The sequence below is a fragment of the Penaeus chinensis genome, chromosome 37 (assembly GCF_019202785.1).
Source record: "Penaeus chinensis breed Huanghai No. 1 chromosome 37, ASM1920278v2, whole genome shotgun sequence".
Taxonomy (NCBI): Eukaryota; Metazoa; Arthropoda; class Malacostraca; order Decapoda; family Penaeidae; genus Penaeus; species Penaeus chinensis.
In genome coordinates this window covers 13070362-13097790 of record NC_061855.1, presented here as the reverse complement: position 1 = coordinate 13097790, position 27429 = coordinate 13070362, and positions in this window count along the sequence as shown.

Here is a 27429-nt window from a genome sequence, read left to right as displayed (position 1 = left end):
AGTGAGTATTTAAAATTTCGAGGGGGAGCTGGTAGGATGTCATTAATCATACATAGAAATAATGTTGGCGACAAGACACTTCCTTGTGGGACCCCGTTTGCCTGGACAAAAATGTCAGAAAAAGTGACATTGTCGGCAAAAAGTTTGACAGAGAAAGTTCTGTCAGAAATGAAATTTTGAATAAAACAAGGCAAGTTTCCACGTAATCCGAAAGCATAAAGTTTTCTGAGTGGGCCATATCGCCATGTCATGTCGTAGGCTTTTTCTATATCTAAAAATACTGAAATCAAAAAATCTTTTTTGGCAATTGCCTCTTGAATATGACTGTCCAGCTTTACTAGTTGATCGAGAGTTTGGCGACCCTTTCGGAAGCCGCACTGCTCGTCAACTAGTAAATTACTGGAATTTAAAAAATGCAATAGCCTACTGTTAACAATTCTTTCCATGACCTTGCATAAGCAACTTGTCAACGCAATTGGTCAGTAGGAGATGGCAGTTCTGGGATTACCCCCTCCTTTCAATACAGGAATGATGTGGGCGAAGTGCCATGAGTTTGGAAAAGTGTGGCTTTTCCAAATTTCATTGTACACTTCTAGAAACTTAATCATGTCATCATGATTAAGATGCTTTATCATCTCATATCGAATCTCATCGGGGCCTGGGGATGTTCCTCTACAGGCTTCTAGGGCTCGGACAAGCTCATCCATTGTTAGATCTTGGTTGTAATCAAAGCCATCTCCTGTGGCAAAGTGAATAGGTTGCAGCTCAGCGGCTTCCTTGGTGGGCAGGAAAGCAGGATGGTAATTTGCTGAGCTGCTTGTATGAGAGAACTGCCTGGCGAGTACATTAGCAATGTCTTTTGGTGAATCGAAATTTGTTCCCTCGTGAATGATGTTTTTAATTTTGCAGGATGTTTTGTTTTTATTATTTTTTTTTGACAGTGGACCAAACCTCTGATATTTTTGTATTACTATTTATTGTAGAGACAAAGCTACGCCAGGAGTCTCTTTTAGCTTGTCTAATTACTCTACGAGCCCTAGCTCTTACTAGTTTGTAGTTGCAAAAGTTCTCATTATCGATGTTATTTTTGAAAAACCTGTAGGCCTTATTGCGTCGGCACAGCGCCCTGCGGCAATCTGGTGTCCACCATGGAATTCTATGCTTAACGCTATCTGTCGAAGTTTTAGGAATGGATAGCAAAGCTGCTTCTATAATCGAATTCTGAATATTGTTTACTTTATCATCAATGGTTTCTCCAACAAGTTCGAGCTTGACGCTCCTTGTGAAGGCGACCCAGTCTGCTCTTTTTACGTTAAATTTAGGCACTGAAGGCGTTCTTGCTGTGTCGCATAAATATTTAATCAAAATAGGAAGGTGATCGCTTCCCAACGAGTCATCAATGGTGTGCCACAGGCACTTGGCTGCTACTGATGATGAGACCAGTGTTATGTCAATAAAGCTCAAATTCCCGGTATTATCGTCTACCCGCGTCGGGCTACCATCGTTCAGGACTAAATCAGAATCGTTAATCAGCTTAACTACTTGCTCACCTCTACTATCCGCCCGCATAATGTATGATGAGCATTAAAATCACCTAAAATTAATTTATTTTGTGGCAGATTATCCTGAAGAGCAAAGAGCTCATCATAAATTACCACTTTATCAGGGGGACAATAAACCGAACATGTAGCCAGATACGTGTTATTGATTTCTACTTTGCATGCGACAAACTCCAAAGTAGAATCAATAATCACTTCTGTAAAAGGGAGGTTTTGGTGGATGTACATGGCGACTCCGCCTCCATCCCTACCCTCACGATCCTTCCGACACAAATGGTAGTTTCTCAGTGATACGACCTCGTCACAGACGAGGTTGTTTAAGTGTGTTTCTTGTAAGACTATAATATCGGGAGCATATGACGAGGCTAATAATCTGAGGTCGTTTACTTTAGATCTAATCCTTCGACAGTTCCATTATATAATGGTTAACGCGATGATTACGTTTTATGGGGTTTGGAAGTGCCTTGTCCGCCAGTTTTAATTTTCTTTTTCTGGGAGGGAGGTTCGTCCTCCTCTCCCTCGCTACCCAGGGGCCTTCCATGGGTATTTTTGGAGACAGTAGGCTACATGTCCTGCGTCTCGCTGCCAGGGAGACGCCCGGTGGAGGATGATCTACTCCGAGAAGCAGACCAAACACCAGACGAAGTCCTAGCAGGAGCCGCCTGGACGAGAAGGTGCGATCCAGATTGTGTTTTGATATCATCCTCCTTATGGTGCTGCTGCTTTTGCTGGGTTGATTCAGCAATTTGTTGAATTGTATTTTTCAATTCTTTGATTTGACTCATTAATTCCTTAACCGTTTCCTTTAATTCTGCAATTTCTTTATCCTTAGCTGCAAGTTCCTGACTGATGCCGTTTGCACTGGAAGTGTTGTTAGTTGCTGCTGAAGCGTAGGAAGTATTGGGTTTGCTGGTCAAACCTTCAACTTTCCTCTTGGCTTCACGGTAATTAACATCATGTACCTCATGTATGCTTATATTTCAGTCTCCTTCTTCAAGCTGCTGCACTCGACAGAGCCAGATTGATGGGGACCTCCACAGTTAGCACACTTGAGCGTTTTCTCAGCACATACAGCAGTGTCATGATCTCCAGCACATTTACCAAAAGTAAATTTATTGGTATCCCTATCATTGCATCGTAATGAGGTGTGTCCAAATTTTTGGCATCTATTACAGCGCATAGGTTTTTGAATGTAAGGTCGCACTTGGACACGTTCATATCCAACCGTGACATACTCAGGAATTTTACTTGAAGCAAAAGTCAAAAAGCACAATCCGGTTTTTGTTCGCACATTCCCGTCTTTCTTGGTCATGCAGTTCACGTCCACTACGCTTTGGTCCTTCATATTTTCCAGAATTTCACTATCTGCGTCAGTTTAAGCAAGTCCTTAATCTGGGAGTTGAATTGCACTTTTACAAGGAGGCTACCATCTTGCAATTTCTTGACAAAATCAAAATCGCCATCCACTTGACCATCAAGGACCTTCTTGATGATGAAGGGGCTCACATTCAAAAGCGATTGATTTTTATTCACGCATTTGACAGTCAGATACCTTGCATTCTGTGGAGGGATTGAAAAAAATCGTCGTTCTCGTTTGTCAACAGTAGGGGTTCCGTTGTTCAAGGTCGCATTAGTCTTAGAGGAGTCATGGGTCGTTCCCCCTCCTTGAGGAGGAGGAGGGTTAGCCGAGGAATCGCACATGATGGGTATCGGACCGAGTCCGACCCCTGGGCCCGTGCCCGTTGTCCTGAAGGGACCAGTTAACCCTTAACTATTGTTAATCAACCTAACAGCAATAGCTAAGAGAAGAGTGTAGCAGTTTCCGTCCTCTACCCCCCCAGTGGAAGCCTGGTTGCGTTCTCCAGTACCAAAGAGGGATCGAGTTATGTGGAAGACACCTCCTTACCGCCGAACTTGCCTAGTGCGAAGGCGGTAATTCGATGCCCACCCCCCAAGCGAATACGGGAGCCCACAAGGGTACTCCGGTAGGCTCAGGGAAGTCACATGAAAAGAGGAAGAGAATTCAGAATTAAGAAAAAGTGCGCCCAAAGGACGCCCCAAACTACTGGGCCTCCCTACCCAGGGGTCAAAGCCCGTAAGAGCTACCCTAGTGTAGGAGAGTGCTGCGGGTCTGAGGTGGGGTGCTGACTACGCCTACTGTAGTCTCGTGTGACCTGCAAAATCAAGGCACTGAAGGTGCAGGCAAAGCACAAATTGCTGAAAAAATCAGAGGTTTACTCTACGACGAGAGGCCCCGGACACCAGGGTAGCTCCTGTGGCACAAGGCTTTGGGTCTATTGCTGCTGCGTCTGAAAAGAGAGGTCCGAGCTGGTTAATAGCACTAGTAAAAAATACGTTTTTCCCGCCAATTCAAATCAGGCACGGTCTGTAAAGGGTATTTAAATGATACCTTAAACATATGGTTTAGCAGGAGTAGTGAAACGGACGGTTGGCTTAACCTCTTTTATTGAGAAGCGTAAGCAACACAGATATTAACACGGATACAAGTCTTCGTAAGGCTAAGTGCTTGGTCTGCCCGGAGGGCGGACCCGGCCAGCCTGACCCGCAGCGATAGGCAAGACTCTCTGAAAGGACTGAGACTGACCTGAGTCATCCTGAGCCTTAAGTACTGGTGTGGGGGCGTGGGGCACGTTGGGGCGCCTGCGGTGAAGCCACGCGTATACGAGATTTTGTACGCCACGTGGAAGCTATTTATACATACTTATACGGTCACAAGGTCTACTAATTGACTCCTTTGTGGCTAAGCACTAGCAGAGCCATCTATGGGCTGACATTTCACAAAAATATAGAGAATAGGCACAGCATTTTCCCCCTTTTTTGTTCATTTTCCCCGGCGGCATTGGGATATAATGGCCAAAAGAAATTTATGAAATAAGATACAAGAAACACTTTGCATTTTAGTTATTCGACGAAGGTCGCACATGCATGATGACAACTTACATAGCGAGATTGGCATGGCATGCATTTTCCGTGCCTCCATCCCACCCCACCCGAGAAAGCTTACTAAAGCCGTCTTTTATAGATATGTAAGCCTTTGGAGTATAGCTAACAACGTCATTGCTAATATTAAATGCTGATTGGCTGCTAAATGCACTGCCAGGCATAGGGCGAATAAGGGAAAAATTACCGAATACCTCATTCTATACAGTACACTCAAGTATCATGAACATAACAGCTCTAGTGATTGCTCAAGACTTGACCAGAGACCAGAGCTGTCAATTCAGTAATACCTTCTGCTTTTCCAGTACCCTATGATGTCGCAATGAAGTACTAATGTCAGAGCTGGTAGGGTATGACGTCTGACTGGTAGGGATGACATCCGGGTTGGTAGATGATAGATACCAGATAATTGTTTATATAAAATAAAATACAGATATACAAAATATATTGTTAAATTTTCTTGCCTTGAATACATCGCATATATGTCAACAAAATTGCTTTTGATTGTAAACCACACACTAATGACAATAAAACTATAAACCATAGGGCGACTTGTCCATTAGCTTCCATAGTGAAAAAAAAATGTCGCTGATGGCATGGAACACTTGTTGAAAGAAAATAACAGCGTAGTACTGGATATAATTAAAATATACATGAAAACAAATAACTTTACAGAGGTTCTTGGGACTAATATTAATAACATCAAATCTCTGTGGATCATAACGAAACAAAAATAATAGCTGTGAATGGGATTCTACGGTCGCAAAAATAAAGTTAAAAAAAAAAAAAAAAACAGCTGCTGTGACATCACAGTTTTAGAGCCAATCGCGACTCAAACAATCTGAGCTAATCATAGCTTTGGCAAACTCACTCACCCTCTTTTCTCTCGCTTTCTTCTCTCTCTCTCTCTCTCTCTCTCTCTCTCTCTCTCTCTTTCCTCCCCCAGTTAGAGTTACGACATATAATTCCCAAAGTTTTCAAATATTTACATATGCTATCAAAAACGAAAACAATCTACATAAACTAGCACAACGCGGTGCCGACGAAACCCTAGAAAAAAATCCGTGTTGGTACTTCTCTTGATCTACTTAAGACAGCTTAAGTAAAAACTCTTTGAAGTTTTCAATTTATTACATTTGCATCGGCGGAAATATCTCCACGATATGATACTACAGTGTATATATATATATATATATATATATATATATATATATATTGTAGCAAACGTCTCCCTTGTTAATATTAGTGTGCTATATGAAGATTACAGTGAGTGACTTGTAATTGTTATTAAACAAATAACACCTCTCTCGTGTAAAGAGCAAATTTACTGATTATCGCGCTCACCTTGCAGCGTCTGACAGCATGGTTTGCATCTTTGATTTCGATTGAACTTTAAGTGACTTAAGGGGACCGCCCCTTAAAATGTCAAAATCAAAATGCCATTGCATACTTTGCAATGGAAAAAAATCAGCATAAACACCTTAAAATCCAAAGAGATTGACACAAGCTTTTTTTTTGAATTTCGGTCCCATTTTTTGGCAATTTTTTTTATTTTTTTATTTTCATCTTTTTCGGGGAGGAATCTAAGGCAAATTTCGAAAAAAAACTGGCGTCAATCTCTTTATATTTTATCTATATTTATGCTGATTTTTTTCAATGCAAAGTATGTAACAGTGTGGGCCAATAGCGGTATACAAGAGACGTATGTTGCATCTGGGAATTTCCATAAATTTTATACCAAAGATGTTGAATGCTTAAATGAACAAAATACCCATGGATTTTATTGATTTACCCCCATTCACCCCCCCATGTTTAGCCTACCACCACCATTTTGAAGGACGGTCCCCTTCAGGCGTCCTAACTGTGTATGATAACCAGGCGTATGGCCAGAAACCGCATACACAATTCCTGAGACAGAACCGCCTACAACAGCCGCCGTGCTGGTAAACAGGTTATGCGATATGCTTACACTATGGCAGCAGTAAGCACCGAGTGTCAGAGAACAAAAGGAGACAGCCATAAATAGCTGATAAGGGCTGGGCCATATATAGAAGGCCCGGGCCAAGCTAGAACCCACATTCCAGCCACAGGATCCACCTTGGGAAGACACTCCTCTCTTCTCTCTCTGCGGTGAATTAAGCCTTACGGGGCTAAATCAGAGCGACGGGAGGATCGTACCGAAAAAGGCGTTCGACGGAGCCAAGCCGAAAAACACGAAGAGGGTTACCGAGACCCCTCGGTCTCGGGATTTTTTTTTCGCCGGGGCGCGGGGCGATTTGAAGAGATATACTAGACCCGCCCCCCGGCAAATTCGGCCTCGGCTCTTACGCGTTACCGCGACGCTTCGGCGTCCACCCCTCATTGCTGCCGCGATGCTATTTGCTTGCATCTTGCTTCGTGCCCTCTAGCCTATTCTTTCCTTTATGGATTTTTCGGCATTATGATAACTCTCTGCGCACCTTCTGGTGAACTGGACCCCACGTTCGGGCGCGTGCTCAAACGTGGGCAGACCTTTACCTACCGCAGGGGAGGGTGTGTCTAGGGGGGCCTTAGTGTGCCTGCCTTACGGTGTGCAGAGAGTTGCCAGTCTATTTGCTAGGGACTGGTATGGTATGATTATTGCCACTCTAGTTTTTCGTTTAGGAATGAATAGGCAGGTAGGAGCCCCTCCCTTTGTCAGGCCCTCAGCCTAGTTCTGTCGAAAAAGCTGCTGCTACACAGAACACCGCCTTCCCGTCCCGCCACTGGAACCGCCTCGAAAGTTAGCTTCTCTCCCTCACTGTGGTGAATCAGCCTTTGGGTGGCTGTTTCTTAAGGGCTGAAGAAACTTCCTTGAACAGGTGCAGGACTCTTTTTCCCTTTACAGCCTTTGGGTGGCTGTTTCAGAGGGAATAGGGATTCACTTTGAAAAGGCATAGGTCCTTTCCTCCCTCATTGAGATGAAACAACCTTTGGGTGGTTGTTTCAGAGGGATGAAAGGAACCTCCTGAAAAAAGGGCAAGAGCTCCCTCCCTCATTGAGGTGAAACAACCTTTTGGTGGTTACTTCAGAGGGATGAGCAAAAGGGTTCCAAACAATGATGTCCTGTAGGTGGAAGGACATCCCCTCTGGTTTGTCCCCAGGGGTTAACACCTACCCATGTGTTTGCCGTGCATGGCAGCCTTGTGTGCTGTGGAGACGGGAGTCCTGGAGGTTTAGCGATGCCGTGAATGAGTACGCCCTGCGGCTAGAAACACGCCTCTTTGGTCCTCTATTCCAGCAAGACAGGCGGCCTGATCCTGGCCCGGTCACGGTCAATCGGCTGGTCTCCCTCGGAAGGTCTGGGTCAAGGAGTCATGACGCCATTGGCACTCACAATGGTCCGTGAGCGCCGTTACAATGGCTATTGGTTGCGTATATCCTCTCATTACCCCTGTAGCTGTTAGACACTGGCTCTAACACTCAACTTCCCCTTGTTGGACTCCTTGGTAGGTGGGGGCATGAGAGGATGAAGCACATTCCCATCACATAGAAAAATCTAACCAAAACTCCCCACAGACAGAACCTAAAGTTGACGAACCTGGCAAGGCCCAGACCACGGCAGCCACCACGAAGCCATATGTGCCTTTTGGTGGCAAAAGAAAACCCCACGCACAGGATGACACTGTCACGCCTGTTGCCAAGATGGAGAAGACAGAAAACCCATCCAAATCCAATGGGTCTGTCCACCGGATCGTCTAACAGATGGACTCTTGTGTTGGCCAGCAGCCAAGCCAGGGAAGCTCCTGAGCTCTTCTCAGACGGCCTCCCCGATTGAAATGGGAAAGCAGGCTGAATCAGCCAAATCAGCTGCTGCCCCCACGAGCAAGCCCCACAGCCGAAAGGCAAAAATCCGGCTGTCGATCCGGGTTGCCCGAGATAAGGGTATGGTCATAGTGCCCAAAGATCAAGCTACCCTGAATTTCCTCCGGAAAACGAAGGAACTAGCAGATGGGAGGAAAGTGAGTAAATCTTAAGGAAAAGAGAGTCAAGATGGTGCTTCTCATGGCTTCTCAGTCTCATACGATGTGGAGCTGATCACATCACATCCACAGGTCGTTAAGTTTTGCTAGGTTTCCCGAATGTCGAAGGGGAAGACTCCAACCAAGCAAGTCCTGGTGACCATGAAAGGTGCCCCAACCACTACCCTTGATCTGGGTAACTGGGGCACCTACAACCTTCGAACGTATGTGCCTGAACCACTTCGGTGTTTCAAGTGCCAGAAATATCCCAGTGGACCCAGGGATAGCCTGACAACAGACGAAGACCCCTTAACCAGCGAGGACTTCACAATGGAGTTGTCAGACTCCGACTCTCAATCCGAATATGACGATATCTCTGATGTAACTATCACTGAGTAACATCATTACTAAGCATCCTACAGTGGAACATCAATAACTTCTCCACAAGGAATGCCATCCTCCAAGCAGTAGTGCGATCAAGGAACATTGACATTGTCATGCTCCAGGAGACATTAACAGTGGACACTGTTCGCTTCTCAGGGTATCGTGTCTTCATGCTGCCACGAACACCTGGCAAGAGAGGCTTGATCAACCTGGTCAGAGCAACAATCCCCTGCTCCGCAATAGCCGATGCACCGCACTGTGGAGACGATGTTGAATCTCTTTCCGTTGAGATTCACCTGGTCGGGAGGCCCCTTTAAACTGTACAACGTGTACAGCCGGCCAGGCTGTAGAAGCTTAGATATCAGCCAGGTCTGTGCTTCTGCTGCACGCATGTGATCATAGGGGGAGACTTCAATGCACACCACCTCATCCTGGTCCCTGCCGGGCACCGGATGCGGCTGGCTATCACATAGCTAATGTGCTTGAGACATTCCCTGAGATCACTCTCCTCAATACCCAAGAGCCGACACATGTCAGGGAATGAGTCACCTTGGCCACTGCGACTCTGGTGAAAAGTATTAGCTGGTGTGTCGATGAGACTGTCACATGTGACCATCACGGCACAACCCAAATGCCACGACCGAATCCAAGATGGAAATCAAACAAGGCCAACTGGCAGGCGTTTCAGAACGCCTTGGCCCACTGTCTGAGATGCAATGAACCCCACAGAGCGAAAATGTGGAAGTGCTTGAATCCAGACTTCTAAACGCAATTAATCAAGCAGCCTCACTGACCATACCCAAAACTCGGCCTGAGTCCAGGAGTCACAGAGACGCCTGGTACTTTAACGACGAGATTAAGGAGGTCAACCACAGAGTAAACATGTGCCGAAAACTATTCCGAAGGCAAAGAACCCCAGACAACCTAGCCCTCCTGTGAAGTGATGAGGTTATTATTTGCCTTATCCTTTATTAAACTGTTTCGCCTGCATACGTGACGGTTCAATATGGATTCGGTGGTCGAATCCAGATTCGAATCCATGTTCAATCCTGAGCCTGGTTGTAGGGTAGTGGGTACTGGGGGTCCTCACTCTACTCAACCATAACCGTAAGATGAGGTTCCCTCCCCATCCTAGTTTTGGGAATTTTGTTTGTTTTTTTCTTCTACTTTATGTGAGGAATGGTTAATGGTTAAAAGCAAAATAAATGTGCTAGACATCTAAGGTCATGTAGCACTATAGTAAATGATAGTGAAGGGTGGTTGAGTTAGTGATTATGTGTCAAAGTTGGGTAAAGGAATTGACGAGTAAATGGGTTAAGGTTGGGTAAGGTAATGTATAGGGGTTAGATCAAGTGAAGGATGTATATGCATTTGAAGTGTGAGAAGTTGTGGGAGGGATCACGAAAAATCGGTCCCATTTGGCTGGGCTAATAGATTATTTTGTAGAGATGTGGGTAGTAGAAGGACGGGTGCATGGGTTAAGGTTGGGTAAGGTAATGTATAGGGGTTAGATCAAGTGAAGGATGTATATGCATTTGAAGTGTGAGAAGTTGTGGGAGGGATCACGAAAAATCGGTCCCATTTGGCTGGGCTAATAGATTATTTTGTAGAGATGGGGGTAGTAGAAGGACGGGTGCATGTGGAAGAAGGAGTAGTGTTGAGGGAAGTAGTGTTATGGGGAGGTGGACAATAAGGTTGTAAGGTAGTATAAGGGAGGATGGGGTAGTTAATGAAGAAGGTTGTGGGGGTATAGTTGTTGAAGTTGAGCATGTTGGGAGTAGAAATGTCTCCTGGGGTGTTGATTAGGGTGGATACTGTACTAGTCGGCATTGAAGAGGGGGTATTAGTTGTAGTGTTCAGAGCCGTGGTCAAAGTTGAGCCTGGGGTCAGGGAATCGGGCGAGTTTGAATTGGTGGAGCTATTTGATGAAGAGGCTAGCCTCATTGCTTCTAATAATGGTATGGTTAATGGTTAATGGTTAATGGTTAATGGTTGTTCATTGTTGGCCATGATAAGCCTGGAGTATGTTGGGGAGAGAAACGGTCCACCCCTCAGGGTCGCTTGAGGGGTAAGGGCTAGACAACTAAAGCAGGGGAATACCGTGCCCATGGCTCCCCCAGGCCGTTCAGGACTGGCACAAAGTCAGCCTTTCATCCTTTCAGCACGGCTCTCACACCTTAGGAAGTGGATAGTAGAAGGGGTTGGTAAAGGGACAGAAAGGAAAAAGTAGGAGAGGGAAAAAAAAGACCATGCAAAATTTGTTGAGTCGAGGGCTGAGTCCCAAGGTTGGGGAGTTCCCCAGCATTGGGTCCCAGTCTCCGCCTCCTAAGCCCCCCCACGACAACAACAGGCAAGGGATTGGGGGGGAACTGATGGGAAAATTATACAAATTATTGGGAGTCAAGCCACTTTTTACTACTACCTATCATCCTAGCGGGAATGGAAATGTGGAAAGGTTTCTACAACTCTAAAAGCCTCCCTAAGGAAATGGTGTAGCGACAAACCACGAGAATGGCACAGATATCTCATCCCCACATTGTTTGCTATGCGTGAGATTCCTAGTGATCGAACAGGGTTTTCAGCTTTCGCGCTACTTTATGACAGACCGGGGGCCACTTTCAGTTTTATGGGACTTGTGGGAAGACACACCCATTAAGGAGGATGATAGATCTTCTTTTCAATATGTCAGCGAATTAAAAGATAAGTTGGATGAGTGTGCTAAAATTGCGGCTCAAAATGCTGAGATTAGTTCCTCCAAATTCAAATCTTACTTTGACTTAAAATCTCAGGATAGGAAGTTTAGTCCAGGTGAGGAAGTTCTTGTACTCCTCCCTGATAACAGTAACATATTACTCATGTCTTGGAATGGCAAATCTCAATCGCATCGGCCAGAAACGTGCGTCTGAACTTGGGAGTGTAATGTGACTTTGTAGTAGCATGACCCCGCAACCTGAAGCTCAACATACTTCCCAGGTTGGGTCATGCCCAGGTCCGCCGCCTTGTCCGCGCTCATTGGACAGTGGGCTCCCCTCGTTCCCTGCACGCTTACACAGCGCTCGTATACTTAAGCCACAGGGGGGGGACCTGCACGAACACCTCCACGGGTTCACAAGGGGAACGGGCACAGCACACAGCATAGCCACGCTCTTAAGCACAATCAGCAAGGGCCCAGCTGTGGTGGTATTCCTTGACCTGGAGAAGGCTTTTGAACTGGCAAGTCCGCTTGCCATTCAGGAAAGCCTGATCCAGAAGGGAATCAGAGGAAAGCTCTTGGCTTGGATAGATGACTACTTCAGGAACAGGACTGCCAATATCAAATTCCAGGGTCACCTATCGCAGCACATGCCGCTCGAAAATGGAACGCCACAGGGTGGGGTTCTCAGTCCAGCCCTATTTAACACTTTAATGTCCTGCATCCTCAACATAAACCTCCCAGTGGGGTGCAAGATCATCTCGTATGCAGACGATCTCGCTATCACCTCCACTGGACCACGCAGCCAGAATAAAGCCCAGCGTTGTCTGGACCTCGTGTCAGAGGAGTGTTGTAGGACAGGACTAAAGATCTCTGCAGCCAAATCCAAAGCCATGGCTCTGAGGCACAAGACTGAAAATCCAGGGAGTGGAATTAGAATGGGTCCAGGACTACCTATACCTTGGGGTAAGGATAGACCGGACCCTCTCCTTCCATAAGGAGGTCCAGTACCTGGTTGACCGGTAAAGCAAGACTGTCTGTCATGAAAGGAATGACTGGGAGACGCATAGGGGCCAGACACAAAGTACTAAGATCATTCTATGTACATGCTGTCTAGCCCATTGTTGACTATGCCTCAGTCGCTCTAATTGCCGCAAAGAAAAAGCACACAGACAAATTAGAGACAGTCCAAAATGAAGCTGCCAGGATCATTCTGGGTGCCCCGAGGTGGACGAAGGTCCTCAACGTCCTGATGGAGGCAAACCTTCTCCCCCTGGACTCACGAATCGATCTAATGGCAACACAATTCCTGTCAAAGGTCATCCAGGCTCCCAGGAACACAAGCCTAAGACAAAAATAGTCAGACGCCTCGAACAAGACAACGAGCTCGTTGCAAACAACTCCTGGCTGTCTCACACAGCCAGGGTGTTGATACGCCATCAGCTCAAAGAACAGCTTCTTGCTAGGGGCATGGACTCCCCTCACCCCGACTTTGCCGAAGCCCCGCCGTGGGCACTGAGCCTTGTTCCGTGTGTTCCTGTTCTTGTTTTTGTTTGTTAGTTTGTTTGTTTGTGTCTGCTCTTGCTTGCTTGCTTGCTTGCTTTTTTTTTCTCACCATTATCTCATATGTAACATGCTCCTTTTTCGTTTCCTCCCCATTGCTAGTCAGACCTAGTTGTCTTGGCTCTGTCTAGTTTGTACTTCCCCTTCATCATCCATCACCTTAGGGTTTTTGAATTACATCTAATTATCTCGCTCTGCCCCTGGAACTCCCCAGCCTCTTTCTTCATTTTTGCCTTTTACCTTGCATTATAAAACACTAAATACAAAATAAATAACTTAAAAAAAAAAAAAAAAAAAAAAAAAGTTAACTGTTGCACTTATGTAGTCATTAGTCTATAAATTTATTCCTTTAGGCAATTTGCTAATCTTATTAATTTAATCATAAGTCGTTTCTCGTTCCATTATTCTACTCACAAATATAAAAATAAAAATCAATAAAAAATCATTAAACGTAAAAATATACCTAAAAAAACGAATACATATATATGATTGTATATATACTTATTAAAAAGAAAGATAGGTGTTTTCTTTTACTTTAACTAATATAATCTCATCTCTTCAATAACTCAAAATTCAAATAACTCCCCCCCCCCCCTCCTCGAACTCCAGACATGACCAAGAGATACACCACCATGCAAGGGGCTTTCGCCCCCCTACTTTCATACCCTCTAACTTCCTTATATTTCAACACTTTACCTTCTCCCCCTCCTTGGATTTCTTCACCTCTTTACTACGTTAATTGCGTTGCGAATTGCGTGTGTTTACCCCAAACCACAACTTGCCAGCGGGAATGCCACTGCCTCATGGCGCTGTGGGAGGCACATCAAGTACTCTTCCTGCTGGCAAGACTGGCCTTTGCAGCTGCTGCTTCCTACTTTACTGTGAAGCTTCTGGTGTCAGCTATGTCCCCCCCCCCCCTCTCTCCCTCTTTCTTCAGTCGTCAATTCTTATTTATGTCAATATTCATTTTTATTCTCCGCATATTTTCACTTTTTCCCTAGTGTCTTCGCTCTACGCCTGTCTTTCTGTTTCTCTCTCTCCCTCCCTTCTTCCTTCTCTCTCTCTCTTTCCCTCCCTTCCTCCTGCTCTCTCTCTCCCTCCCTTCTTCCTTCTCTCTCTCTCCCTCCCTTCCTCCTGCTCTCTCTCTCCCTCCCCTTCCCTCCCTCTCTTTTTCCCTGTCTCTCCACTCCCTCCTCATCCCTCTCTCTCTCATCTCGTCTATCGCTCTGTCTCTGCCCCCCCCCCCCCTCTCTCTCACTCTGTATATACACACATGTGCGTGTGTGTTAATTCAGCACATGAACAGCTTTCAGATTTATTAGAATCACATTAAAAAGATATATATCTTTTCATTTTCACTTCTTTTGTCAGCTATGGATCCCCCCTCTCCCTCTTTCTTCAGTCATCAATTCTTATTTGTCTCAATCTTTAAATTAATTTTCCGCATATTTTCTCCTTTCCCCTGCCTTCTTTCCTTCTTTCGTTCATTACCTGCCTGCTACAGTGAACACATAGCAACAATAGAACTACCCAAATATATCAAGTAATTACATGCAAGGCATCTAGAGTGTTGGTAAAAAGAAATATGATTTTATCGCACTTTGGTATTCACGCGGAAATAGTACTTCGGAGCAATGTCCGAATGCCATCGTATGATAAATACTTGATTTTTAAAGACCTACAGTCAAAATAATATTCATAGATAACCTAGAATTATAATTCCATTGAGTTATAATTTATCTAAGGTATATACAACCTATAAGACTTTTTGGGGAATGGCGTGGATTCGCTTTCAATTTCCATTGTGTTTGTTTCTAAATTGAATTTTCCTAAAAATATGAATCCAGATAAATTCTAACTTAGTAAGAGACCAATCAGCACTAGTGAATATCGCGTATCAATTAAACATAAATTGTCCTAACTGGCATCTATCGAGCTCGAGCTAGTAGACACTGACGGGCTCTGGAGACGAAACGGTACACGCAAGCGCAGGAGCAAGGGAGCTGAGCCCAGTTCTCGGCCAGGTGATAGGCTCCGCCTCTTGAAACGATGACATCATGAACACGGTACGTCCGGCACCAAACCCCGTCGCGTCCAGGGTATTAAGCAGGACGTCCACCGCTACAAGACGTATCTATGAAATTAACATTTTGGAAGTGGCCGCGAGAGATTCAGAGAGAAGGGGAAAACCGCACGGTATGGTGAGAACCTTTTAATGGTAATTACAATGGAAATAACAATATTAATGATAATGAAGATTCCCTATGGTAAAGATACCGAAGCTAAAAAGTAATAATTATCATCACGATCAACATTATATCTCATATTAATAACGTTGTGGCGAGCATAACTTTAACAACAATGACGATAATAATAAGACAATAATAATGTTACAAAAGTAAATAAAATTATATGTGAAAGTTAATAATAATGGCAAATAACAATGGTAATATAACAATGTAAATAATCAATATGATAATGGAATAACAGTAATACAAATACAAATAATAATAATAATGGTAATTATAATAACATTAACAGCAACAAGGACAATAACAACATTATAAATATCAATTCGCAGGTGCGAAGGTATGGTCCCACGGAGCAGGGTACCTTATAATAATAATAATAATAATAATAATAATAATTATGATGATAACAATAACGATAATAATGATGATGATAAATAATTATAATAACAGTGATAATTAAAATAATGATAATGATAATAATAATAACGGCAGTGATAATAATAATGATAACAATGATGATAATGATGATAATATCTAATGATGGTGATAATACGTAATAATAATGATAATAATAATAATAATGATAATAATAATAACAACATAACTTCTACTATGATTATGATAATAATAATAACAATGATGATAATAATGATAATAATATTATCATTATATTATAATTTTATCATTATTACTATTATGATGATTATCATATAACCAGTAATAGAAATAATGCTTAGAAGGATGATTTATATAGAACCAGTTTGCATCTTCAAATCCATCATTACCATTATCATCATCATAAACTACCATTATCATTACTATTGTCATTGTCATTATTATTATTATCATTATTGATATCATTATCATTGCACTTTCATTACTCGTTAATATTACTATCATGGTATTATAATTTATTTACCAATATCATGATTATCATTGTATTATCATTATCATCAATATTATCGTATTATAAGTTACCATTATTATTAATATCATTATGATTTGCTGTGCTCTGTGCGTTCATTTGTTTGTTCGAGTGGGTTCTCGGTAACGCCGATACTCCTCCCACGAAACTTGAAATAATCTTTGTGGGGCTGCAGATAAGGTCTCTTATTGGTGGGCTTAAAGTGTAATGCTGGCTCAAAGAAGTATTCCATGCAGCACAGTGTGGCCAACGATAACATCTACCTCCTGATCACTGTGCTTACCAAAGCGCAGAAGATTCTTGCTCAGGAAAGAAGAATTATTATCATAAATTGGATCCCCAGCCTCAATGGCATCAAAGGGAATTAGTTGGCTGACAGACTAGCCACAATTAGGAGGGGTATACCCCCAAATCTCATGATAATTCAGCCATGCCTAAAACTCCTAGGGCATAGAGCATAGCCACAGGCCACTGTCCTGCAATTACACAAAGAGGAAGCGAGAACCTGACCCTCGGCCAGATGGTATTCAGATGCCACAGGCTGTGAGCCACTGGAACTCTCTGCAACAATTACTAGAGGTGCCGAAGTCATTCTTCACAGAATCAGACTAGGCTAGTACTGTGCATGGGAGATTATTGACACCCTCGATCATGCTGACAGGCGTAGCAAGCACTGTGGCGAATCGGATGCCACCCTGTTACATTCGCAAATGTGCGAGCACACATTTTTTGTGACATAGGCCACACCACAGCCGCGGGGCAAGTGAAAATATTGTGCCTCTTGCTTACACAGCAGGCCGGAGCGCATGTTGGCATTCCGTCCACTACTGTAAGCATACAGTGATGACGAATAAGTTGAGACAGCTCTAAATAGGCCTTCGCAAATCTCAATGAACTGAACTGATCATGGACGCTGCTATTGCGCTGCGCACTAGAGATCTGGGATTAATCTTTTCTTTACAGTGGTATTAACTTTCGTGGCGCCTTCAGAAGACGCAATATGGATAAAAAAAAAAGTTAGTGTCAAGAGAGTGTAGTGTACGGACATGTATAGTCCCCAGGGGGCCCCACCTACCAAGAAGGGTACCTTAAGGGCCAAGATCCCTCCCCATGAAGGTCAATGGGCATCTGTAGGGTAAGCCCACCCCCTGATGTCAAATCCCCCACTACTGCTGCTGCTGCTGCTGTCCGACGGGGAATATGACCTTGTGGGATGTCACAGCGGGAAATCTCTCAATGGCCCATGATAAGTGCAGCACATTTGAGTCCCAAGAATAAATAAAATCACTAAAATCCAGGGAGGAAAAGAAAGGATAGGCTAGCATAAGATCAGTATAAGATGCAGGAGGAGGGTAATATGAAAGGGAAATATGCAGTAGAGAACAAAGAAAGAAATGAAGTCAAGTAGAAGAACCACGAGGCTGCATATGATGTGTGGTGTATGTATAAGTGCAATCTTGCACGGTCCAGCTCCTATCTTTAATTGTTACTGTCACTTAGGCTCAATACTTAACTTTTCCCGTCCTCTCAGGTTCCTTAGCTGGAGCTGTCGGCCACGTAGTATCGCTTGTTAAATGTATCCAAAAATGCCAGAGGATGGAGGAAGGAAACACCCCGTGGTGCAGTAGAACAACGAATGTTTATTTTCCAATATCCGTACAAAAGGCCGCGGGAGGCCGTGACGTCACGCTCGTGACTCGTGAAGTATTAAGCATTTAAAATAATTGACAATAACACAAACAAATAACTAAAATACAAACATAACATATGGCATCAAAATAATAAAAGAAATAATAAAAGAAATAATAGACAACACATAAAATAGACAAAATACATAAAACATATACCACCTCGGTACAACGGACAGTCAGCATGCGCAACCACACGCACTCACGCATACACCGCACGCACATGCTGTGCACGCAATGGGCAATTTCACACGGAGCGAGCATCATCTAAGAGGGGGTGGGGTGAGTACAGTGTGTCACGCTACAGAATCCCCGGAGAGAAATAACCTTTTTACCAAAATCAGGATGAAAAGAGTAATGTAAATGATAAGGGATAATGATAATGGTAATAATGAGAATGAGAATGGCAAAAATAATGATAATGACAACAGGCATAAGTATGATCATTGATATCTTAGTTTTAATGATAATATTAATAGTAATGGTAATAACAATGATAATAATGATAATAAAAATTATAATGATATTGAGTATGGAAATGATGATACTGATAATAAAAATAAAAATGATGATGATATTAATAATAATAATAATAATAATCATAATGGTGACAACAACAATATCAATAATAATAATAATAATAATAATGATAATATCAGTAATTTATAATGGTAATAATTATAATAATAGTAATAATAATGAGAATAGTAATAATGATATTAACAACAACAACAACAACAATAATAATAATAATGATAACAATAACGATAATGATAATGATGATGGTAATAATAATAATAATGATAATAACAGTACTAATACTAATACTGCTAACCATAATTGTAATAATAATAACATTGACAATAGTAATGATGATAATAATACCACTATTGATAATGGTAATAATGATCAAAATTATAATGATGATAACAATAATAATGATGATAATAATGATAGTTATGATTATTATGATAACGATAATGATAATCATGATGATAATTACAATAACAATAATAACAATAATATAAAAAATAGTAATGATAACAAGAATATGAGTGAGGATTATGATAATGATAATGATAATAATAATGATAATCATAAAAAAATAGTAATAACCAAAAATATAATTATAATTATTACATAACAATAATAAGAAAATAATGGTGATGATGATAATAATAATAATAATAATAATAATAATAATAATGTTACTACTACTGCTAATAATAATAATAATGATAATAATAATGATAAAGATAATAATAATAATAATGAAAATGATAATGATAACTATAATGATGATAACAATAATAATGATAACAATAATAATGCTAATAATAATAATAATGATAATAGTAATAATAATGATAATAATAACAGTAATGATGCTACTGCTAATAATGATATTAATGATAATAATAATCATAACTACAATAACAACAGCAATAACAACAATAATAATGATGATAATGCTACTACTACTACTAATAATAATAACAACGATAATACTAGTATTACTACTTCTCATAAGAAAGATCATAATGACAACAACAATAATGATGATGCTGACTAATGCTAATGAGTTACATTATAATTGATTATGATTATATCAATGTCAGTGATAAGTATAGTAACGATAATTATAACCGATGACAGCAATGATAACAATGATAACAAAAGTAATAGTAATGGATGGTTACAGCAGAAAGGCAAGCAAACAATTAGGAGAGTTATATAACAATATATTCACATCATTGGAAATTTCTCCTTTTTAAAAGATAGATGACGCCAGATCTCGGGTCCAAGGCTTTGTTGTTGTCTTGCCCTTGTTACCGTACATGATCTTTGGGCATACGTCTGAACACCTGTGTTTTTGCTAACTGTCTGTAGAGGCATTATTTAGCAAACATCTCAGTGGCTAATGAATTTATGAAATTGTATACATGTGTCATACTGACGTTTTTGTTGAAACTGTGGGTGTTATGTACCCATTGTAAGTTGTAAGTTTTGTGCTTTATATTTTATTTTGGCTGGTTGAGTCTCATATGTTGCAAGAGTGATTTGTAATCCTGAGAGCAAGGGAGAGTCCTTTTATTGTTTACTTCGTTTTTTTTATGTGGGTTAAGAATACCAATGTGTCCATTACTTTTATGTAAATATTGTCCACATTGTCCACGTGTCTCACACAAAAGATCTGTACACTCCTAGATTTTTAAATGAAGATCTTGGTCTGCTGTGACAGGCTTAAAAGTCTTTGATTGTGTCTGTGCGATTTTGGCGATGTATAGTTGGTCATGAAAATACATCGTTTAAAGAGGCCATTTTAATCGAAATGCTTATCCATCCAATTAAACTGATTAGAAGTGTAGTAAGAAGGAAGTCATCAGAATATATTGGAACACCTGTTTGCTATAATTGACAGATCGTTAATGAAAATAGTGAATGAGATCGGGCCTGGTATAGAGATTTGTGTAGTACCGATAGAGACTGGTTTCTCTGACGATAGTTTTCACGAAATTTGACTGACTGAGTTCTTGAAGTTAAGTAACATCTGGACCAATGGTTATTTATTCCATGACTTTTCAATTTGCTAAGCAGGTTTTCAAGGCTGATACTTTAGAAAATCACAAAATATGGATGTATTATTCTTTTTCTACCATTACTTTTGTGATTTTTAACAATGCTAATTCGGGTGAATAGCTCACTTCTAAAACTATGTTACGATTTAGATATAAGATTGAATTCTAGGAATGTTGATTGGTTTGCAACTATTTTCTCTAGCACTTTATATATCATGGGAAGTAGATTTATAAGACGATAATTGCTAATATAATCTACATCTCCTGATTCGAAAACAAGTGCTATAATGACAAGTTTCCAGAGTGATAGGCAGGCACTGACGACTATTGATGTGTTAACGATGACTTAGTCATCAATCAATTGCGGATAAAATATCCTTGATGAATCGTAAGGCAGTGGTATCCGCTGTGACGGCATTGTTTGTTTTACTATAGGGGTGGTATAGTTGTGTTGTGTTTTGTGAGGACGTGGAGGCAAATGTTTGTTCATGCGAGTGCACCATTTTTTGCGAAGTAACCGTTCAGGTAGGTCGCGAGAAGAGGGCTGGGGGCAGGGCCGTCGAAAACATAAGTGAACACCCTTATTTGGTTCTTAGACAGCCACGTTTCTGTATAGTTTTGTTATTTTTTTATAGTTTTATTCAGCTTATGATTTCTTATTAACTTCGAGTAACCGTTTTTTAACAATGGGAAAACAAAATAAATGAAGCTAAAATAAATGACACAAACACACATATCTAAAGCTATGGAAATATAGGTAAAACTAAAAGTGAAGCTTAGCATCTATGAAAAACGTTTATAACTATAAATACTGATGATACTGATAATGATGATATCAATAAATGCACAGGTACGGAGCGAGCTCTGAGCATGACCACGATTTCTCAGCAAGCGCGTTTCCAACTGACCGACGTTAGTTCTTCCATGAATAGCAATCAGTTCGAGAAATTTGAAGCAACTACGCCTTACACTCTACTTATCTTGTGCGCTTCTTTTCCGGCAGGTTTCGGTGTTATTTTCGAAGTTAAAAGGTGTACACGTGTGCTTACTCAAGTATACACTAGTGAACACGAATGTACACACTTGTCTATACTTGCACATGCGTGTAAGTACTCAAAGACACGAATACTACAAAAAGTATAAATATTTTCACATGATCTCTCCTTTTCATATAAACAAAAATGTATATACATTTACACACATATACTCACGTTAGCACATACAAGTACACGTCTGCATATACTTGTCCACATAGCACATGTACAGCTACACAGAAAAATATCGTTTGAAAATAATGCTAAACATTCTGAAACATACAACGATACTTACTGAAAATAGCCGTTAAGAAACCCAAACTTAGGCGACATAACTACTATAATGACATTGCCATGAAATTGCATTTGTCTTTCAATAGCTGTTTGTAACAAATATATGCCAATTGGTTCCCGAGTTATAAAAAATGAAGGGGATTTAAGCCTATATATGTACATGTACAGCTACACAGAAACTATCGTGTCGAAAAATTGAATAACAAACAGAACCTTATGTTACGGTAACTCCTGCAAATGTGCAGGAACTCTGGGTTGCCACATGTGAGGAATGGAAGGAAAGACGGTATTTAATTGATTTTATCCTTTACTTTTCAATCTATGGTTAAGACAGACACATTTTTCAAGGCGCGTGATATCTATGATAACGTGAAGAAACCCGAGTTGACGCCAGAGAGAGTAAATAGGATGGAATATGCAGACAAGCCAAATGCCATCTGGGAGAAAGTAATCTTCTGCGAAGAGAAAACTTATTCTTCTAAAGGCACCAACACTGCGAGATATGTCTGGCGTCGACAAAACACTTGGTAGGTAACGACACCATCCCCTCCCCTCCTATTTTAAATTTCCCTACACTCGATATATTGAAGGAAAATGCTAGTTTCAATAGCATTGAATGCTAAAACATTTTTATATCTGTATATTTGTGTACACTGTTATTGTTTAACAGATTTGAACCAGAGAAAGTCATCGCGAGCAGGAGTGGCCGAATCACCGCAGGGTTGTTTGCGTGTATGTAGCAGATATGTTGAAATCCTTGAGGAGGTTTTTCTACCAACGGTTAGAACTCAGGTGTTTACAGAAACAGAGCCATCCATACAAGCCATGTTGTCAAAGATTGGTTTCGTAAACGCCCCGCCATCATGTAGTGCCACATCCACCCAGATCTTCGGGCATAATCCCGGTTGAAAACGTGTGGGCGGCCATGTATAAATACATGCGGAAAGACCACACTCACAATCGTGTGGCAGTCGTCAATAATACCTTGCAAATATGGGACTGCCTGCGACGTTTGGAAAGCCGTCTCCTGACAGCCGAGTTAGTGGCGTCTATGCTTCGGCTCCTTAACTGGTTTGGCAGTAGGAGGTGGAAATATAAAATAATAAACTTGAATATATTACTAGTATTATTTTTTCCTTGTTTTGATCTTATTGGAATTTGTCAAGAAGTCATTAAGTAATATAATAGCAATAATGCGTGTGATTAGCACCTGTCATCTCAATCGTCTGGCAATGCCTAGCACTTGTCTTCTCCGTATCATGGCGATTGACCCATCATTAAAATATGTATAAGAAAGTTAATTGATTAGTGATAAACTATTCTAGTATATAATAAATTACCTGCGAATTTATAGCTTTTTAATCCGTCAAATGCCACACATGCCCATATATTTACAGACATATGTACACATTTACGTTCACAAGTACATGTATGCACATGTTTTTATATACATGTATACGTACGTGTACACATATGTACGCAATTGTACATGTACACATGTATGCATATGTAAGCACATGTAGATGCTAGAAAACACGAATACAAGTAGTCTAAGCCATGCAATAACTGCGTTTATGCATGCATCATTTTGCTAAGGATAGCAGATACAGAGGTACCATTTTAGTTTATATTGTAACTTGGGAACCAGTCAAGACTTCTTCATGTAACAAACGGCATTTGAAAGAGAAATGTGTGTAGTTTTATAGCTAATTAAATAATACATTTTCATAGACGGACATTTTTAAAAAATGAGCAGAAATATTCACAATTTTCGTCTCTCTTTTCATCAAACTGAATTTTTCAGGCTTCTATACCGCTATTCTCAAACAGGTTACATCCGTTATAAAATTTGTTCATGACTTTGGAAAGCTAATGGAAAAGCGCAGAAATTGCCCTCGGGGATTTTTTATTTTTGCTTCCGTTTATTTTTGTGAATAAAACAAATGTCCTTTATACGTGGCTTCTCCTTCGTACAGAGAGTTTCTGGACACATGTACCCAAGTGTATACACACATGTACTGAAATTAGTACACATGTTCACCAGTATGTACACATGTGTGCATGTTTGTGCTTATGTGTACACATGTACACATGTGGATATTTTACTTATTAACACTTGTACATGTATGAAAACATTAATATAAATGGTCTGATGCAATAACCCTGTTTCTGGATAGGGTCATGTTCCTTAAAAATCGATTTCTTTCTAGTTTTTGGAGGGGTGACTTTATAAAATTTATTTTAACTTGGGAACCAACCATCCTATCTTCATACAACAAGCATCATTTGAAAGATAAATGGATGTAGTTTTTCTGGTAGTTATATGATAAGAATTGATTAAAGGAAATGAACAGAAAATTAACTGAAACATCTCCAATGTATTCTCTTTCGTAAAAAAAAAAAGAAAAAAATGAAATCTGACCTCCATTATCGCTATTCTCGATCAGTCTTTATTCAGTTTAATTTTGTTTCAAAATGCGCAGAGATTGACGCGAGCTTTTTTAGAATTCCGGTCCCGACTATTTTGGCAAATTATTGAAAATGTTTTTTTTTTTTTTTTTTTTTTTTTTTTTTTTTTTTTTTTTTGAGAAAGCTAAGACAAATTTCGAAAAAGCTCGTGTCAGTCTATTTAGATTTGATCGATGTTTATGCTGATTTTTTTTTTCATTGCAAAGTATGCTACAGTGTGGGCCAATAGTAGTACGCAAGAGATGTATGTGGTAATGATTTTTTTTTTTTTTTGAGGAGGCCATCGCACCCCTTCGATTAATTTCAACAAATTCCTACAATACACTGGAATGCTAGAATGCATAAAATATCCAAATTTTAAGAAAATCGAAACCCCCACCACTATGCGGGACGGTCTTTTGGGCCCGAAAGGAACACTATAAGTTTTGCTTAGAATCTGCGATGTAGAGGATAACTTTGAGTTTCCTACGCTGCAGCTGTTTAGATCTATAGCAAATATAAATTTTGAGTTTATTATTATTATTAATCATTATCATTTAGATAATTACCATTATTATTTAAATTGTTATCATTATTATTATCTTCAATATAATAATAATAATAAAATTGATCATAATTATCATTATTATCATCATTAGCCTTGTTATCACTACCATTATCACTATCATTATTATTATCATTAGCCTTGTTATCACTACTATTATCACTATCATTATTATCATTGTTATTATTAATATTATAATTATTATTTACTATTTTTTATTCTTATTGTTATTGTTATGATAATAATGATGATAACAATAGCAACAATAATTATAATTATTATCATCAATATTCGTCTTATTATTAGTATCATTATCATCATCATCATATTCATGGCATGGAAGAATAGCCTTTTCTGCGTAAGACAAAAAAGGCCAAACCATATCTTGCTCACGTGTCAGCTACCATTTATTACTTCCACTAAAGCGTCAATGACTTTAACACGCATATGCGTTTATCAGTTTACGCTAGTAGGGACTGATAAATTGTGATAAAAAATTACGACGTTACGGGGAAATAATAAGACTGCACTTACGTAACAGACTGTACTGTATATTCATACCAGTTTTAGAGCTCAGGGAAAACTGCTACGATTCTGTACTTCCTATTTGAGACAGTTGTGTGTCTGTGTCAGAACATACGCAACCTAGTTCAGCATTTTGAGATGGATGAACACAATGAACAGCACTGGTTTCGACAGAATTAATTTTTATATTATCCTGTTCTGGCAGACTGTAAATTAAAGCATGAAAGAACTACAGATTTTGGGTTAACGGTAAAACCACGGTTGTACTTACAACTACGGAGATATTTACAACAACTACAATTGCTTGAAGGTACACCACAGTTAGGTTTATAGCCGAAGCTAGGTCTGTGACCATCAGCGGACCTACTACTGCTGAACAACAGCTAAACCTGTAATCGCAACTACATCTACAGCCACTGAAGGACATGCAAAACAACCAGACCTACGATCCCTTGCCAGGTGGACTTGCAACTGTTTTGACAGTGATTGACACGCACACAAACGCAAACACACACACACACACACACACATACACACACACACACACACACACACACACACACACACATATATGAAATTGAGAATGTAATTTTAATTCGTCTCCGGACTAGGTTTTACTTTTTAGCTCAACGATTCATCTTGCAGATGCGCAGAGCGAGCTATTAATCCCATCAATCATGCATGACAACATCATCAACTCCATAGAAAAGATGGAGTCGAGTTGCCATTAATATTTATAGTAAGCAATAACGAAACAAATTTTGAAATTTTCATGTCAAAAATGTATGTGAAAATTCATCAATATATATTTTTATAAGTTGTGAGATATTCAAACTGCAGACATAACTCTCAAAATTAAAAAGAAAAACGAGTTTCCAGAGTTTCCAGACACAAAAAAGGCAATGTTATTTCCAGGTTGGAAAAACATTCCCATCTTATGCAATATATTAATCCTATAAAAAAGAAAGCTTTTAATAACATCACGATTAAGTTTCAAACTCAAAGTAAAATCTTCCCGATTCTTTAAACTAAACTGACTTCAAAACCGTGTGGACATTAGTTATCGTGATTCTCGCTAGCAACACCCTGAAAAACTACACTACCCGTGCCACACACGAGAAAGAGCTCTCGAAGACTCCCGCGAATGTAAAGTGATATTACTAGTATCTATTTTTTGTTTGACACCTTTAGTTCGTATGTCTATAATATTTATAGGATATTTGAAGCCATTTATATGATTTTATTTGTGCTGAAACATATATATATATATATGTATATGTATAAATATATATATATATATATATATATATATAAATATATATATGTATATATATATTTATATATATTTATATATATATACACACACACACACATACACACACACACACACACACACACATGCATATGCTAGTATTAACTAGCATATATATGTATATATATATATATATATATATATATATATATATATATATATATAACTGACTGACACACACACTCATATATATATATATATATATATATATATATATATATATATATGTATATATATATATATATAAACCTATCCTAACCGATGTATTATGTCTCTCTTGACGCTGGCGATTATAATGCACCACTTTCTTTCTTTTCCTATTCTCAGTAGGACCTACTGAGAATAGGAAAAGAAAGAAAGTGGTGCACTTCATCGATGTCCTCTAACAGACTATCCAGGGGTTTCATCCTCTGTCTTCCTCTTCCTGTTCTTCCCATCAACACCGTCTTCTTCAAGCCTTCATCTATTATTACACGTCAAAGGAATCTTAACTGCTGTTCTCTTATATTCCCATCCGTTCTTTTCCAACAGCAACACATCTTCCTGATTCGACACTCATGCAACTCAGGTTATTCTCAATATTCTTCAATAGAACCACATTTCTGCTGCTTCAATTTTATTTTTCATTTTCTGAGATATTGTCCAGGTTTGACCATGGGAGATATAAG